Source organism: Tamandua tetradactyla, chromosome 6, assembly GCF_023851605.1.
Source record: "Tamandua tetradactyla isolate mTamTet1 chromosome 6, mTamTet1.pri, whole genome shotgun sequence".
NCBI lineage: Eukaryota > Metazoa > Chordata > Mammalia > Pilosa > Myrmecophagidae > Tamandua > Tamandua tetradactyla.
In genome coordinates this window covers 67,559,847-67,578,821 of record NC_135332.1, presented here as the reverse complement: position 1 = coordinate 67,578,821, position 18,975 = coordinate 67,559,847, and the positions used below count along the sequence as shown (strand labels likewise).

Genomic DNA, 18,975 nt, shown 5'->3' with positions numbered 1-18,975 from the left:
GCTTCTTTGCACCACAACCCTGCCCCTCATGACTTCTAGGTTTGGGAAACAAAATAGTTCAGTATTTTAAGTACCAGACCATTTTTAGGTTTCCCTTTGTAGTGTGTCTATTCTATTTCAAGAACCCTATTTAACATGAATTACAAATTCCATGTCACTCGATTATGACCTGCTTTGATTTAACTATATATAATTTCAGGTTTTTTGTCTCCTCCTCATTGTCCGTATTTTGTGGACTCTGCTTTATGCCACTTGTGTTTTGATTAGACTAAGTCTTTGGATATGCTCCATAGACTGGTATATGGGAGATACAACTCTTTGCATACCTACAAATAAATTCCTCCTACCCAGACACAGGTGAATGATGCCTTGTCTAGATAAGGTCCTTTCCCCTTGTTCATTCTGTACATATTCTTTCATTACCTCCTAACTTCCAGGGTTATAAATATATATATATATAAATATGTATTCCATGCTATTTGGTCTTTTCCTTTTGTTCTACAAGTTTGAAGATTTTCTCTCAGGAATTAAAAGAAATTATAAAATATGTCTTAGATATATGGTTTTTGAAGCTTAAAACTAATTCTTCTTAGAATTTAATGAGCCCTTTCATTTGAGTTTCAAATCTTCGCCTTGGAGAAATTTTCTGATATTATTTATCTAATGACTGTGCCTCCTCTATCTGTTCATTTCTTTTTTTCTCTCAGAAAGAGCTGTTGTTCATGTTAAGTCTCCCAGATCTCTCCTTCAAGTCTTTTGTCTTTTCCCTAATCATTTTTTACCTTTTGATTTTTTCCCCTACATCTGTGTGTTGAGATATGTCTTTGTTTTAGTTTTCAGATCACAAACGCATTCATTTACAGAACTGATGAATTTGAAAACCATGTTTAAGATCTAGAAAGTCCTCATTTTTTAATTTCTTAAAGGCTTTTACCATTATGTTTTTCTTAAAGCTGTTGGCGGTCTGCCCCATCAGTCCTGTTTCACCCCAGGGACTTCTTCTCCCTCTCCTCTCTCGGATTGCTGACCCCTTATCTGTGCCATTATTTTCCTTTGTCTATTTGAGTGGATGCTGTGGTGCTCCATCCAGATCTTCTCTTCAGGGTATTCACATATATCTCCCAGCTGTTGGGGATATTGCTCATGTCTGCTCCCAGCTACATTTCTCATTGAAAATTTCATGTCATCACAAGGATGAGCTTCCATCAGAGTCATAGCCTCTCTCAGGGGAAAGCCCAGGACCAACAACTGGCTGTTTCAAGAGATCCAAAGACCTATTCCCATTGTTTCAATTTATAACAACTCTGATGGGCCACCCCAGCTTCAGGGTCCCAGAGGTTTTGCTGTGGCTCCAGTTGAAGCCACATGGTGGGACAGCTTGTCCCTCTGCCTTTTCATGTCTTCTTACCTTCTTTATAGTTCTTTTTCCCCATGAGCTCTCCCCAGACCTTCTCTATAGCCCCAGGATAGGCCAGTCTGTTCGCTGGTCTTTTCAGCTGCAAAGGGTTGGATTTAGGGAAGGAACTTTACTGCTTGACTTTTCAGTTCCTCCCAGGCCCTCTGTGGCCATGGGAACCAGAAGGTCTCTTGGGCTACCCTTCACTTGAGAATGTACATTAGTTTCACGTGGCTGCTGTAACAATTATCACAGTGGATGACTTAAAACAACATAAATTTATTCTCTCCGGGTCTGAGGACCAGAAGTGTGAGAATAGGTGTTGCCAGGGCCATACTCCCTCTGGAGAATCTAGGGGGTGTCTTTCCTCACCTCTTTCAGCTTCTGGTGGCAGTCTGCATTCCTTTGCTTCCTTGGCTTGTGATCACATCACTCCAGTCTCTGCCTCTTTCTTCACATTGCTTTAACCTCTGTGTGTGTCTGTGTGTGTGTGTCTTTTCTTCAGTCTCTTAAAAGGATACTTGTTATTGCATTTAGAGACTATTTGAGTAATACAGGTTTATTACATCTCAATATCCTTAACTTAATCATATCTACAAAGACAAGTTTAAGCTCTAGAGAAAAGATTATTTTTCCAAATAAGGTCACATTTACAGATTCTAAGGATCTGCACATGGACATGGACATATCTTTTAGGTTCCACTATTCAGCACACCACTAGGGCCATGGATCTTCTCAGGTGAAGTTGTCTGAAGCAAACTTGATGTTTTAATCCTTTCCTTCTGCCAGTCTCCAGACTCTTACTGAGTCCAGTAGGGACCATGTTTGGGGCCAGGTCCCCTTATACAGCAAATTTTCTCCCTACATATGGGTGGAAGGGCAGAGGACTTGACTCAAATACACTCTCCAGGAGCCCCCACCTCTAGTTCAACAACTGTACACACCACAAAGGTCCTTGGTAGTTAGATTGGAATAGGGCAAAGCAGAAAAAACCATTATCAGGTTAATCAGACATTATCAGGTTAATGATTAAAAGTAATCATTACTTTTCCCGGGATCTGGTCTTTCACCATCTAAAAAAAAAGTGGCATTAAATTAATATTGTAAGGAAAAATTTAAATGCTTTATCTATAGAAGGGGCATTTATTCCCAAAACTATAGAAGGGGAATTTATTCCCAAAACTATTCTGGTTTTATTGTATTCTAGTACAGTATATGCATTTAGATATAATAAGTTGCAAGTTGTTTATTACTCTAATCTGTCTGAGCCAAAAGATATGTAGATTAACTTAATTGCTTTTGTAATTTAAGTCATTGGTATAACTCAGATAAAACAGGCCAAAGTAAAACCAAAGGGCATTGGTTAATTGTTCTTTGTTGATATATTTTTCATCTAGAGGACATTTTCTGATTTCAGTTTACTTGACAAGCATCCACTGATCAAATAGTGGGCAACCTTAGATCATTAGATGTCACTTAATTACCCCCCAAGAAGCCATTCTCTCTCCTGTACCTTCAAACTCAGTTTTGGCAAACAACATTTAGCACATTTAGCTAATGACCATGGAATGCCACTATAATATAACTTAATGGGGATGGAATCTCCTGTAACCTTCCTCATTAGTGACACACAGCGAAAGGTCAGTCATTCTGAACTCACTTACTACTGCCATTAAGGGGTTTTATAGTCCATGCAGCAAATTGAGATGCTGGTCAGAAAGCTTGGACGTTCATTCTACTTTCTAATGAAGCACGATATCTACATTACTGTCCTGTCTTTCCTGTTATCCTCTTTGGAAAAATAAAATGGGTTCATTCAAAAAAAAAATTAAGTTCATTCTCTGAAAGCTCCATTTAAAAGAAAAGATGGAGTTGGGGGGTAATTCAGACAAGCCCCATACATGTTCAGGGGGGTCTCTGCGGCAGAATCCCCAAGGGTGACATCTTCCCTGTGGCTCAATTCATCTCAAAAGTGAGTCTCGGGCACTGTCTGATGGTCAAGCAAGTTTATTTAAGCAGCGGTCTTACTAGAGTAATAGTAGGGACAGGCTAATGTCATGGCATTGATGCAGTCAGGGGAAAAAACACTTAATTGACCGGGAAGGCTTCCTATGCTGTGTTCAGTTTGAGTCATTTGCCAGGTGTTCCTTTCATGAAGAGAGTTCAGGCTGTCCTTGTGAAGATAAGTCTTATTTTGAAGTTTCTGAAATTGCCATTGTGCAGAGGTGGCCTCAACTGGAAATCCCTCAACTGAGCTGGCATCATCCTCCCAAGTGACACATGGGGTTGGCCTGGCGAGACACTTTAGTAAGCCTGCTGTCTGTCATTAATTTTATAGCATCACGAGCCCTTAGAGTACACCACACCCTGTAACTGATGGGAGTTTGGGGAAGTTTAAAATGAAAACATACAAAGGAAGCCTGCCACGATGACACATTCTAACATACAGATTGGGCCATTAAATTATAGAGGGCAGTAAACTAAAAAGTCGGGGCTTTTGTCTCTTGAACAGGAAATTGCATTTGCCAGAAACAAATAGATTTTAAAGCTGTCCTGGCATGGCTGACTGCCAAAAAGATTAAATGAACGAAATGTCCTTTGCCTGAAGGTATTCAGCAGGACAGACAGTTATTGCTGATGATCAGAAAGACAGACAGCACCTAAGCAGAGTTCAGAAAGATAAGTTTTACTGAATGTTTCAGCTTGGGGTTAATTTATATAAAAAGGTAGTCTGGCCTTTAAAAGTAGCTGTCGATAAACCAATCAGAGCCTAGGGAAATGCCTAGCCCATAGCAAGTTCTTATTTGGTATTCCCCAAATGAAAGGATGAATGGATTTGCTAATTGTCTTAGAACAGAACAAATACCAGGTTGCCTGCTCCAATTAAACTCTTCAGATTTATCAACCATCATCCTTTAGTAAATGTTTACTGCAGGGCTAAGTCTCTCCAATCCTGTATGCTTGGTGACATACGACCTGTTCTTACAAGTCACTTATAACTCTTTCGAGAAGATAAGCAAAAATAATATAGCACCTGCTTCAGAAGGACAGAGGAGAAAAATACAAGATTGATTTTTCAGGAGAAGCTGCTACAGGATGTTGGAAGGAGTCAAGACTTTAGCTGGATCTTTAGAGAAGTGTGCATATGGAGTGCCAAGAAAAGGCTATGGAAATCAGGGGCTGCAGGCTCTAGTCCCACCTCTGTCTCTCAGTGGGGCTGTGATGAGCTCCCACTTTAGAGACCTGGATCAACGTGCAGCTCTGTACCTTCCTGAGGCCATAGCCCAGCAGGCAGTCCCTGTTGTCCTGTCATGTGCTCTTTGCTTGGAAAGCTCCTGCCCCAAATATCAGCTCCCTCTTCCAATGTCACCTCTTCAGTGAGGCCATCTCTGAGCCTTTTACATAAAATTCCAGACCCACCCTCACTGTACTCTAGCTTCCAGGCAAGCCCTGTCCCCTACCCTTGTTTATTTTTCTCCACTGAACTTTTCATCTTCTGACATACTGTATATTTTACCTTTTTGTTTGTTTGTTTATGTCTGTCATCCTGCAAGAATGTCAGACCTTGAATGCAAGTACTTTGACCACTTCCTTAGCCCCAGCATGTAGAATATTTATTGAAAACACTGAACAAAATTTGTTTAATAAGTGAAAGAGGTACAGTAACAGATTTGAATATTTATTTTTTTCCTTGAACATTTAAATAAAACTTACAAATCTTTATTATTCTATTCATAAATCTAGTAAATTTTGACAAGTATCTTGAAAGAGGTCTTTGGTTAATTAAATTTCATTAAACATGCTAAACTGTATTTATACATGTAAAATATTCAAATTTTTAATGGGATAGAAGTTTTGCCTCTAACAAGCAAAACTTCCCCAATACTTAAACCACTCTAGTAAGTCCAATAAATTCAGCATAACTACATCAAACCTTAAGTTTTCTTAAACATCTCAATATCGTATACCAACTGAGTGCATTTCTCTTGGTATACCTTTCAACCAAAGAAGTGGTTACCATTTGTGCTGGTTTTAAATTGTTATATACCTCAGAAAAGCCAGGCTCTTTTAATACAATCTTGTTTGTATAGACTTATTGTGGGTGGGATATTTTGATTAGATTGTTTCCATAGAGAAGTGACCCATCCATTTAAGGTGGGTCTTAATTAGTTTACTGTAGTCCTTTAAAGAGCTGACACAGAGAGCAGACCCTAGACACAAACGTTTTGAGATGCTTAGAGCACAAACATAGACTGCCATTGGAATTAGAAGCTGAAAGCAATGCAACCTTGGAGCAAAGGACCAGGAGATGCCAGTCATGTACCTTCCCAGCAAACAGAGAAACCCAGACATTATCAGCCATTCTTGAGTGAAGTTATCCTCTTATTGCTGCCTTAATTTGGACTTTTTCATGGCATTAGAACTGTAAGTTTGTAACGTAATAAATCCCCTTTGAAAAAAAGCAATCCATTTCTGGTATATTTTATTCTGACATGTTTAACAAACTGAAACACCATTAAAATGTGTAAAGGGTACATATAGACTAAGAACTATTTAGGCCAGAGTGTGAAATCTGGTAGTTCCCAAACACTCACCAATTTTGAGTCTTTTTGTAAGCCCATGTTGGGGATTGAATCATGTCCTCCGTAAAGATATATTCCAGTCTTAGTTCACATGCCTATAGGTAGAAACCCATTTATACACAGGACCTTTGAAGATGTTATTGATAATAAAGATGTGGACCCATTTGTGAACAGGATCTTCAAAGTTTAAAGCCACATTGAATCAGGGTGGGCCTTAATCCAATGACTGTACACCTTATAAGCAAAGGAAACTTGGACACAGTCACGCAGGAAAGCTACAGAGGAGACCAAGGAGACAAATCACCCAGTGATAGAAGCAGAGGTGAAAGCCAAAGAACATCAAGGATTTCCCAAGCAAGCTTGCACCAGAATAGTACAGGCTCTGGGAGAAATCATGGCCTATTGAGACCATGATTTTGAACTTCTGGCCTCCAAAGCTTGAGCCAATAAATTCCTGTTGTCAAGCCAAACAGTGTTTGGTATTTGTCATAAGAGTCCTGGTCAACTAAGACATCCTGTTTCCTCCTCATGTTGAGAATCCCCCAGCCCATGTCCTTGAGCTCAAAGTACACTATTACTTAATTGCTCCTTTTGATTTGAGGAAGCCTCCCACTCCCCTCCTCATCTACCTTTCTTTCCTCCACCACCCTCCAGCAACCCAGGTTGCTTTCTTATCTGATTGGATAATTCAACTAATCTCTTTTTCTTATCTGATTTAATTCTGAGTTCTTTTTACATTTTTTCACTCTGGCTTGGTTGAGATTCTCCTAGATATTTAAATGACGTTGTATTGGATTCTGCATCTCCCATGGCTTGGTGTTTCTCTAAGGCATGCTAATGACTCTCTAATGAAGATCATACTCCATGCACACACTCGGTGGTTCAAACACCTCTATCCAACACTCCAGGTCACCCCAGATACTTTTCTGCTGGGCCAGCATGATTCCAAGTCTCATCTTCCTCCACTCTTCTGTATTTTACTCTAAGAAAGTTCAAATTCCCCATTCATTTCTTTATTTTTTATTTAAAATTAGTTTTAGAGGCAATTTTTTCTGTTTTTACCTCTTTTTAAAATGACATTTTTAAAAATTTTATTACAAATTATACTCACTGAGCAAAATTCTTCCCCTCTTCTCATTCCACATACCTTAATAAATTCTAATCTACTTTCTGATTCTGTGAATTTTCTATTTTAAGATATTTCGTATGTGTGACAGCATACTCTTACATGCGTTGCTTGTTTCATTCAGGATGTTTCCAAGGCTCATCTGTGCTGCAACATGTCTCAGAACTTCATTCCTTCTTAAGGCCAAATAATATTCCATCGTATGTATGTACCATAATTTGTTTATCCATTCATTTGTTGATGGACACTTGGGTTATATTTACTATTTGACTATTGTGAATAATACTTCTATGAACATTGATGTACAGATACGTGAGACTCTGTTTTCACTTTACTTGGGTATATACCTTGGAGTGAAATTGTCAAGTTATATGGTAGTTCTATATATAACTTTTGGGGAACTGTCATATTATTTTCCCACAGTGACTGCACTATTTTACATTCCTGCCAGCAATGCACCAGAGTTCTAATTTCTCTGCATCTTCTTCAACACTTGTAATTTTCCATTTTTAAAATAATAGACATCCTTCCCATCCCTTCTTCTTTTTTTTTTTTTTTTTTTGCGTGAGCAGGCACTGGGAATCAAACCTGGGTCTCTGGCATGGCAGGCAAGAACTCTGCCCGTGAACCACCGTTACCCATTCCCCACCCCTTTATTTTTAAGAGCAATACAGAGACTAACTTTTGTTACTAAGCATTCTATTAGGGTCTCATCTTCCACTCCAAATAAGTTATCAAGGAATACATCCAAACAAATACAAGAGTAATTTTGATCAATACTATTTTCCTCTAGTTTATTTCCAATAAATAGGAATAACAACTTATCAAAGATTATGTGCCAAAATGTTAAGTCTGAATGGTGGGATTGCAGGTGATTTCTATTTTCTTCTACAGTGTACACATATTACTTTTAGAATAAGAAAAAATGTAGCATGGATAAAAGTTGGTGCCTCAAGTTGTGCCCATTTTAGGAGTTCAGACTTGTCTGGACAAGTTTCACAAACTGATGGACAACATAGCAAACCTTAACCATTAGGGAGAAAAAATATTTTTGAGACCAACAGAATGGATATCATCTTGAAATGTGTTCATAGCCCAGCTCCTGGGACAAAGTCTGGGCTTAACTTAAAAAGAGCTGCTTCACTAAACAGTAGGATGTACCATTTGTTGCCTTTTGAAAGAGTCCACAGAGACTACACACGGCCCTGGGACTTGAGGCCTGCAGGAAATCAGTATGCTTGTCGGGCATGGGAGAAGCAGTGCAGGAAGGATCTGTGGTGTCTGCTGGAACCCAGGAATGGGCAAAGAAATGTCAGATGGATGATGGTAGCCCATTTGCAGTATTCTGCTGGAGAACTCAGTGCCTATCGGAGCAGTGGAAGCAGGACTTGTTTTTGATATCCTTTGAGATACCTCTTGGAAACTTCCGGAAAAACAGGGAGGATACTACTTTATAGAGAACCAGAGGTCTCAATTTTGAAGGTGTGTCCAAGAATCAACTCAGTTTGTTGGATTAGTCACTGATACTGTAATCTAGTCTTCATCCACAAGGTGAAAACTTTGGGGAAAATTAGGATAGATTTTTTAGAAAATTGTGTTGTGTTACCATGTCCCAGCACTTTGTGACGTGCATAGTGATACAACAATGAGAAATCCCAGCCCCTGATTCCAAAAACTCGCGTTCTAGCAAAATGTCTGCAATGCATAGGTGCTGTGTTATACTCCAGAGAACACGATGATGATAACACAGACCATACTTTCAGGGCCAAGCCAAGTGAAGTTGCTCAATAAGTGTCTAAATGAACAAAGAAATGTCAGGTGAGTGTTCAAAATAATAAACTCTACAAGGTGCCATAAGACCAAGGGAACAGACTGGATTGTTTTGAAGCTCTAGTCATGTTTGAAATGACCACGAAATGTTCTTTCATAAGTGAGATCTATACGTTTCAATGCAGTAGAGAAAATAGCCTCACGGACTAAATGATATGGAAAGTGTGCTCATAAATATCAAATGAAACAGGTGAGATGGTAACAAATTCTCAGTGGCCGAGATGAAAAGCTCCACGTTAAGGAAAGGAGAGGAATAAATATCGCAGGAGAATTGTGAACCCAAAGCTTCTGAGGACGGAAGACCTTGGCATAGTTGTTCAGTGACATGGAAAGCAAGGGTGTAAACATGCCAACAAGCAAAGGGTAGGCTGCGGAAAGGCTTCTATCTGCCTCTCCATCTCAGCAGGCTCTTTACACCTTCGCCAAGAACAATATGTTCCACCCTTATGCTGCCTTGTGCGTTATCTGAGAGGGATCTACTGCTTTCAAAGCACTGTCATCTCCCTCAGCAGCCTTCGAGGAATGGCTCTTAAAGAGATGCCAAGTTGACTTGTGGGTTTCTTTTGTGGAAGTTTCTGAAGTCCTGACAGGTATTTCAGTCAAATTCTACTCTCCACCTGTCCCATTTTCCTCTCACCCTTGTCCTACCTGCCAAAAAAGGAGAGATAAATGGAAACCAGAACTAACTGAAAACTATTTGGAATATTACAATCCCATGACAGGTGGTTTCAACCTCAGCCCCTGGGATTTGGGTGGTTTGGATTCAACACCCAACCAGAGCTTTTCTGAGAATCACTCTGAAAAAATCCTAAAGATTATTAGTCTCAAGGGCCCTGAAGTAGATGTAATATGACTCCTGCCTCCTGACTCAAGGTGGAGAGAGAGAGAAGGAATCAGTGGAACTGTCTCAGCCTCCTGGAATCCTTGCTTAGGCTGCTTTCAGCTCAATACTTGAGGCTACAGAACACCCAGAGATAGTGCTAACGATTATACATAGTAGATTGTTTCTAGAAAGGATGGGTCTGGACAGGTAACAGCTATGCTAATGGAGATGAGCAAATGAGAAATGGAAGAAAGAAGCATGAGGTCAGAAAGCATCTTTCCCATGTGGCCAATAGCACATGATATGATAACAGATCATACCACTCTGTGTTCTGTAGATAATAGTGGGGGAAGGGTAGTGGGAGGGGGCATATTCATGGAAATTCAGGGTTTGGGGTCTGTGTTTATGACGATTGCTTTAGTAATTGTATAGAATATGGCATTTAAAGAATACATGAACAGAGGCCAGGAGTCCCTTTAGGAAAGTCAAAGAAGATATGACCATTGTTTGTGCCTGGACATGACAGGTTGGAGAGTAAGGGGCCTGTGAATGTGGCAAGGGAACACGATGCAGTGGAAAGAGAGAAAGACAATAGATTCAGACTCTTAGCCACTTACTATTTTAAAACTTTATGAAAGTCACTTCATCCTCTAGATGTCCATTTAACCTTCTGATGAATGCGAATAGTGCAAACTCCACCTTCTTCTCAGGATTGCTCAAGAATAAAAATAAGACAATCAATGTGAATGTGCTCTGTATTTATGAAATACACAAGAGATGGGGACAGAATAGAAGAGTTATTCTCTATACTGCTATTATAGAGAAGAATAGAAATAATATAGCTTCAGATTTAAGATAGAAAAATGCTTGCTTTCCCGTCCAAAATGGAAGTTAATATACCTGTATTTGCAGCCTTGCCTTCCTATGTCATGACTTTAGAAACTGCTGCTAATTCATAGCTCCATCATTGTAGAGTTGTTGGTTTTGGGTCAGCAATGGAAGCACAAAAAGACTATAAACCAGTGGTTACAATGCTGGGTGGACATTGCGACACTATCCAACCCCACAATGTGGATATCTTCTACATATAATACATATACAAGATGTTTCTACAGGCACAAGTGCACATGGCACACACCTCAAGCTCCCCCATCCCTGATGACATGGTATAGGAAAAAAAATAGTTGAGGAGATAACTGAACATCAGGCAAACTGACAAAGAAAGGAGTAAATTTTTTTTTCTAGAAATGGAAGTCCCCAGGTTTCTCAGGTGGATGGAATAGGAAGTAGGACACCAGGCAAAATGTGAAGTTAGTGAAATTCATTTTGATACCTGATCTCCTCTTAAGTCTTCATCTTTAAATTTTCCTCTTCTACTCCAAAATGAGTGTGCTCATATGGAGTGAACATCTCTGTTTCTCTAACAGAAGGAGGCGTTCCATAGAGTGACTGGGTTAGAAATGACCATCAAGTTAGAGGTAATGCCCTCTTTACATGCCTGTGGGTACCAAGGCCCAGGGAAGGCAAGTAACTTAATCTTACATACTCATTCATTTTTGCTGCAGGACTAGTTGTTGTTGGGTGTATCTCTGAAGAGAAAAAAGGTCTAGAGTGGGCTAGGATTAGGCAAAATAAAATCTTCAGCCTTATAATGTGGTTCAAATTCCTGAGGCGGAGCTATACACATAGGACATCTTAGTTTGCTAGGGCTACTATGGCAAATACCACAGATGGGTTGGCTTAAACAACTGGAGTCTATTATCTCACAGTTTGGGAGGTTAGTAGTCCAAAACTGAGTTATCAGCGGGCCATGCTTTCATTAAAGCCTATAGCATTCTGGTGGTGGCTTGAGGGCAGTCCATAACTCAGTCTCTGTCTCTTCTGCATGACTATCTCCTCTTACCACTGTGTCCAAATTTCCTTTTCTTATAGGGACTCCAGTCATACTGGACTAAGGTCCACTCTAATTCAGTGTGGCCCCATATTGATAGGATCTTCAAAGACCCCATTTATAAATGAATTCACATCCAGGACCAGGGGTTAAGGCTTGAGCATGTCTTTGCGAGGGACATGATTCAATCCATCATAAAGAATACACCAAGAAAGAGAATTCTCTATTACTAGATGGGGTTATTTACATAACTAGTCCCAATTCTCCACTTTTTCCTGTAAAGTTTGCCATGCAACTTTGCAGCACTCTCCCACTATGGTGGTAGAGCTGAGGGTGACCAGCCCTTTTCCTTGACATTGAGCTGTGCCATATGACTTGCTTTGGCTGATGGGATACGAAAAGATTGACACAAGCAGAATTCTGAAATAGGCATGTGCACTGGGGCTTGTTCTCTTGTGCCTCTGCCATCACCATAAGAACATGCCCAAGCTAGCTTGCTGGGAGAATAGACAGGAAGCAGAGTCAAGTCACCCAGTTGGCCAAGCCAAGGCCAATCTAGATCAGCTGTCCAGTCAGAAAAGCCTCAGACAAAGACACAAGCCCAGCCATGATTGGCCTAGCTGACCTCTTAATCATAAACTAAGATTTTTTTTCCATAGGGAAATATTAAGTAAGAACAATATTTTATTATTGCTTATAGTTGTGGTTGTTTCTTTCTTTAAAAATTTTAAAATTTTTTATTGAGATACATTATATATTCACATACCATGTAATCATCCAAAGTGTACAATCAATGTTGTACAATATCATCACGTAGCTGTGTATCAACTTTATTTTTGTTTTTGTGAAAAATAATATATATATAAAAGCAATAAATTTCAAAGCACATTGAAACAATTAGTTGTAGAACAGGTTTCAGATTTGGTATGGGCTACAATTCCACAATTTCAGGTTTTTATTTCTAACTGTCCTAAGATATTAGAGAGTAGAAGAAATATCAATATAATGATTCAGCAATCATATTCATTTGTTAAACCTTACCTTCTCTGTATAACTCCACCATCACCTTTGATCTTTCTCTCACTCTTTAGGTGTATTTGGGCAATGCCCATTCCAACTTTTGCATGTTGAAAGAGGTTATTGATAATAGGGGATAGGGGGATGGAACTAGTTGATGCTCTGGAAGGACTGGCCCTTTGGCATTTCAGGACTTATCTGGTCCAGGGACCCATCTGGAGGTTGTAGGTTTCTGGAAAGTTACCCTAGTGCATGGAACCTTTGTAGAATCTTATATAACTTGGTAGGTTGTTGATTCTATGGTGCCAGGGCCAGGCTCATCCCTGGGGGTCATCTCCCACACTTCCAGTGAGACTTTCACCCCTGGATGTTATGTCCCATGTAGGGAGGTAGGCAATGCTATCACTTGCAGTGTTGGGCTTAGAGAGACAGCGGCTATATCTGAGCAACAAAAGAGGTCCTCCAGAAGTAACTGTTAGGCATATCTGTAGGTAGACTAAGCTTCTCTACTACATACATAAGCTTCATAAAAACAAGCCTCAAGATCAAGGGCTTGACCCATTGATTTGGATGTCTCTAACATTTGATACAGTATCAAGGGTTTCCTGGTGGTAAAGTTTAATAGTTCTGCATTTTTTCTCCCATCCTTCAAGGGACTTTGCCAATACATTTTGATTCTCTGCTTAATATACTCTGGGATATATCCAGGCATTACAATAAGCTATTCAGGATTAAGGGACCTCATTCTTATTCTGGGCTTCCTATGTTGAATTGTTTAAGTAATCTATCCAGACAGATTGAGTTAGATTATGTGCTACAGAAAATTTAAGTTCTATGCAAAATAAACCTTTCTTCCTTTGGTCTCAAAGAGTAGATAAGGTTCTAAAATACAAGTAATGTCTTCCTTACCCCTATATTCTGAATTACCTTAATTCCGACCCAATCAGCTTCATTCTTATCTCTAAATACCAGTTTATACATTTATAAAACAACCTCTCAAACTTCAGAAATAACAATTATACTGCCCCGAACTAAATGTGACTGCTATTAGCACTTGCAATCTAGGCCCCTCCTTTCTTATAATTGAGACCATACAATATTTACTCCTTTGTTTCTGTCTTATTTTGTCTCACCAAATGTCCCACAGTTTCATTCACAATGTTGCATGCCTCAAACTTTTTTCTTTCGTAGCAGCACAATATTCGATCATATGTGTACACCATCATTCGCCAATCTACTTCTCAGGCCTGATAAGATTTTGTAGTTGATCGTTATACAGCAAAAACTAGCTGATACACTAGCTGATGCTTTAATTTCAGGTTCAGGAGAATCATGGCTTGGGTGAGCTGAGCCACACCCAAGAAACCTACTTTTATTTCTCCTTGGCTTGGAAAGCAGAATAGCAGGAATATCAGTTTTGTCATTGAAAGTGCCTTGTCAACAGAAAGAAAAGGGAATGGTTCACAGCACTGCTACACACAGACTCAATGGTTTTGGGAAAGTTACTTCCTCTCTCTAACCCTTTATTTATTTTTCTTTAAAAAATAAGTGTTACACCGGATTATCGTGAGCATTAAATAAAATAAACGTATGTATGCCATTTAGCACAAAGCCTGGTGCGTGGTAAGCACTTATGTTAATTATATTCGTTATTGTTGTTCTTGCTTTTATTATTATTTTTATTACTCTAACAGCAGAGAACACCTCTCAAGGGGGAGATAACCCTATCTATCTTGCAAAACCAGTCTAACTGAGTTTCTAAAGACTAAGATCTCAATATAGAGGCATCACAAAAGACTAAGCAAGAACTAGCAGTGCAGGTAAAGGGAAACAAAAGATCGAACATTGCAGCAGCCATACTGTGTGCCCTGGAGATTCCAGAATGCCAGTTGGCCATGTGACGAAGGTGTTATAGAATGGATTGCTCAATGAGCCAGAGATAACATTAAGTGACCCCTAAGATCCATTCCAAATGTTCTTATTCTATAACTCTAGGTTGCTCCATGTTGCATACATTTTTAGAATTTCCAGATACTACAAAATCTTCATTGCAACAATACAGTGGCATCACATCTTAGGCAAAGTTAAGGATCTAAACTAAGTGCATAAGGCAAATTGCACTTGAAAAATCTATATATTGCTGCCAATGTTGGAGAACAACATGGGGCCTTGGTAAATCCAACACAGCCAGGTTTTCCCTCCAGGATTGGGACAGATTGTTATTTCTTCAGTAGAGGGCCATTGTCAAAAGAAGCCATGATGCATGAAAATATGCCCTTTTGAACATATGGGACAGCAGAGTCATATTGCTCTCTTCAGGCTCACCCCAGGTGTTGGGAATTGAAGTATCCACTCCGTTAAACACTTCCTAAGCCACATTCTTGTGAGTGTGAACCCATTTGTAAATCGGAGCTTTTGAAAATGTTATTATTAGTTAAGATGTGGACAAACTGAATCAGGGTGAGTCTTAATCCATATGACTGGAGGCCTTAAAAGAGGAAATGTGGATTCATCCAGAGAAGCCAGAAGATGTAGAAGCCAGACATCAGAGAAAGCCATGGGAGGTGACCAAGGACACCTCCAAATGACAGAGAATGCTGGCATCTGTCCATTGCTGGTTCTAGGAGAAAGCATGCCCTTGCTGACATCTTGATTTTGAATGTCTAGCCTCCAGACTGTAGGTCAATACATTTTTTGCTGTTGAAGCCAATGCTGTGTGTGGTATTTGTCACAGCAGATCTGGCAAACTAGGACACCTGAACATATGTTTATTGGATGGAAGGTGAATTGGATCCTCTCCACCACCAAAATTGCAACTTTTTCTTCTTGCTCTCTTTTTCCGTGCATATATAATTGGATTTGTCCAAGATAAACTCAAGAACATGGTGGCTTCATAGACAGGAGAAGGTCTGAAAAGACTTCTCAGAGAACGACTCCTCATCAACAGTGCACAGGGCAATAATAAAAGGGGCTGTTTACTCAGCTATTCGTTGTCCACAGGTGAACCCTGTCCAGGACCCCAGAGGTGTGTCCCAAAGTGTGTCAGAAGTACGTGAATGAATTCATTTCTCAGTATATCCTTTTACCTCTCCCTCACTTTCCTTCTCTCAATTTTCATCTCCTCTACATAGCCTCCACTTCTACCAATTTCTTCTCCCCACCTCTCTTCCTTTACTGTGTTTATATGGAATATAAGTCCATATTTATTATTATTGGTAGCATTCTGACTCCAGATTTTAAAATTACAATGCCTTAGTTGAAGAAATGTATTATTTGAAAGACATTTCTGGAGAGACAATTAAAATTCCTTTCTTCGGGGTAAGAAATTAAAATATACCGACACTACTTCTTTGACCCAATCCTTCTCTTGACAATTTAATTATCTAGAGTAACAAACCAGGTATCTTTCATGCCTGGCCACTTTAATGGAGCTTTAACACCAGGGATTTAATTAAGTCGACAGATCCAAAAACAAACTTAGAAGTCAGATGATTTTTTTTCAGAGCATTAAGCATAAAAAAGTCATTACTTGAGAAGTTCATGAATAAATAAGGTTTATTACTTTATTTCTAAATGACCAAACTTTCTTTCTGATGGAAATGCAGCAAATTCTCATAGTTATTGTAACTAGTGAGACTTTTCTTTTTAAGGATGCCAAAAATTATCAGGAAAAGCACTTGAGAGAAAGCACACACATACATACAAACACACATACACATACACACTAAACAAACAAACAAAAAATCCAACTCACAATTCTTTATCTACATAGAAAGGAGACTTTAAAAGCTAAAAACAATCTTAAACATCATTTAGTTGGAAATTTTTGTGTTTTCTGCATATATACACATGTATTCTTTGTATGTGTGTACATATGTTTATGTATGTGCAATGAAATTACATTTGTGTGTGTATAAAATGAAAATTTCCAAAACTGCATACATACACATATTCTATATATGGGAGATTTCAGTGGTTTGCTCAAGATCACAGAACTAATTGACGCACAAGTGGGAATGGAACCCAAATCTCATACTCAAAATATAGCATTCTTATGATCACAGTCAGAGTCAGGTTTATGGTTATCTCTAATGTAAGAGGAAATGAGCTGTGATGAAAAGGGGGCCCATGGGAGCTCCTTTTTTACCTGGGTGATGGACACATGGGTCATTCATTGCACTCTACGTTTATAGTTTTCATGCTTTTCTGTATGTATCTTCTATAGTCAACAATTAAAATGTAAAGATATCATATGTAAATAAATACATGATGTCCATTCTTAAACATTGTTTACTACTATGATTAAGTGCTATCTGAGACAGGGACAGCCAATGAGAGCAGTTTCAGAGAGAGCAGCTCTTGTGGATTAGGTTGAAGATTTGGGCCAAGGATCCCTAATTTCTTAGGGAAAGAAACTCATGGGAAACCACAGGACCAGGTTTTGTGGTGGAGTGTGTGCATACACATTTGTGTGTTGTGCCAGAGATTCTTAGCTGTTCACCAACATCCATTTTCTTCCTTATTCCATAGCAATAGAATTTCTAGCACTGCCAATGGTTGCCCAGAATAAAGTATATTTCCCAGCCTACCTTGCAGCTAGGTGTGGTCATGTGACCAAATTCCAACCAATGGATGAAACTTGATGTGTCATGCAGCAGTTTCTGGACTCTCCTTTAGGAAATAGCTGATATGTACCTTTTGTCTTTTTTTTCCTCCATCCACATTTTTCCAGGAATACAGATATTGCTCTTGAGCTATTAGGATTAGATTACACTCCAGAAATGGCTGAGAGAGTTGGAAGGAACCTGAGTTCTTGAGGACTTCGCAAAGTAGAGCTGCTATGCCAGACTTTTATGTGCAAGATAATTAAATTTATGTCTTATTTAAGCCACTGTTGTGTTGAGTTTATGTTATTCACAGCCATCTCTAAACCTAATTAATTCTTGAATTCTCCCATGGCAGGGGTGGGGGGCGGTTTATGATGTTAATATTTGAAAGGCTTTGGTTGATGTTTACTGTTGTATGGGCTAAAAGACTCCACTTATGATTTTATAGTGTAGGAATTTATTAGTAGAGACAGCAATAATGAAGAAAGCATAAAACCAAGGCAATCATTTAGTTTTTCATAACAGCACTTCAAAAGCAATAATAAATGGATGAATGTTATTATCCTTCAAGAAAGATACTTAATATGAGTTTCTTTGATGGTGCAAACAGTTACCATTTTTGCCATATATACCGAGGAAGCTAAAGTGTGCAATGACCCATTCCTAGACAGAGTATTTAGGATCAAAAGTCAAATAACTAAGATACTGCCTGTTGCTTCAGAGAATGGTCTGGGAGTTCAGCAAGTTTGCATTCAACCCTGTTACCATCAAAGCGTGACTTCCGATAAATTAATATCTCTGAGCTGTCATTCCCTTTCTGTAACATAAAGATAATAGAAACCATGCCCAGCGAACGGTTATTGTTGAGGATTGGCATGAAGGCCTGCAATTTTGGCACAATCTTAACTTCCCAGATGAGCAGTGCCCCAGCTGATCTCAATTGCTGAACCTCTGCAGAATCCCTGTTCCTGAACCTTCTTCTCCAGTGCATTTCTCTGGCATCTCTGCGCCACTTTGGGGTATGCAGAAGTCACCTGACAAGGAACACTATGAATCCAGGATTATCTCAGAAATAGCTCTTGTAATTAGAACGCTGAGATGACTTGACATTATGGTGAAGCCCTGGCTTGCCTATTTCTGACTTGTGCACAACTTGGCATCCCAGTCTCTTGCTGCCTCCTTGGGAACCAACAGACATTGTCAGTGAACAGTGGCTCCACATGGCAGGTTCATCTTACTGTAAACTATGGTCCACTAACGCTATACTCTTCTATCTCTTTAGTGATTTCAAGCAGAATTTTTTCTTTAATTTTATAAATTTTATAATGTTTCTAGTCCACAAAAGACAGATTTGTCTGAACATTACTGGCACCAAAAGCCTACAGCTGTGTTTCAATCTCATGGACCCATGTAGTGCCTTAAATTTTCTAGTTTTTCCATAAATATTTACTCTTTGTATTGTTACTTCCATTCATCTTAGCTTCCAAGAGACATTGCTAGTATTCGTGCACCTTAAACTAAATATATGAGCCAATCTTACTGTTTTTCCACCAACAGTTCTCCTTCCTGATTTTCAGTCACTACCACAGGTTGCCATAAACCTTTGGCCACATTCTGAACTTCTCTTTCATTCTTGCAACATCAAATCCATCACTAAGTTCCTTTATTTCTATTTCCTGAACAAAGATTAGCAGAGCAATAT

At 39.2% G+C, this 18,975-nt stretch overlaps 1 long non-coding RNA gene across 1 annotated transcript; it reads left to right on the top strand.

The window, feature by feature from the left end:
* Nucleotides 1-8,786: 8,786 nt before the first annotated feature.
* LOC143686100 (uncharacterized) lies at nucleotides 8,787-17,553 on the top strand. The gene is made up of 2 exons (XR_013176898.1): nucleotides 8,787-8,923; nucleotides 17,399-17,553. It is a non-coding gene; the product is annotated as an uncharacterized LOC143686100 (long non-coding RNA).
* The last annotated feature ends 1,422 nt before the right edge of the window (nucleotides 17,554-18,975 follow it).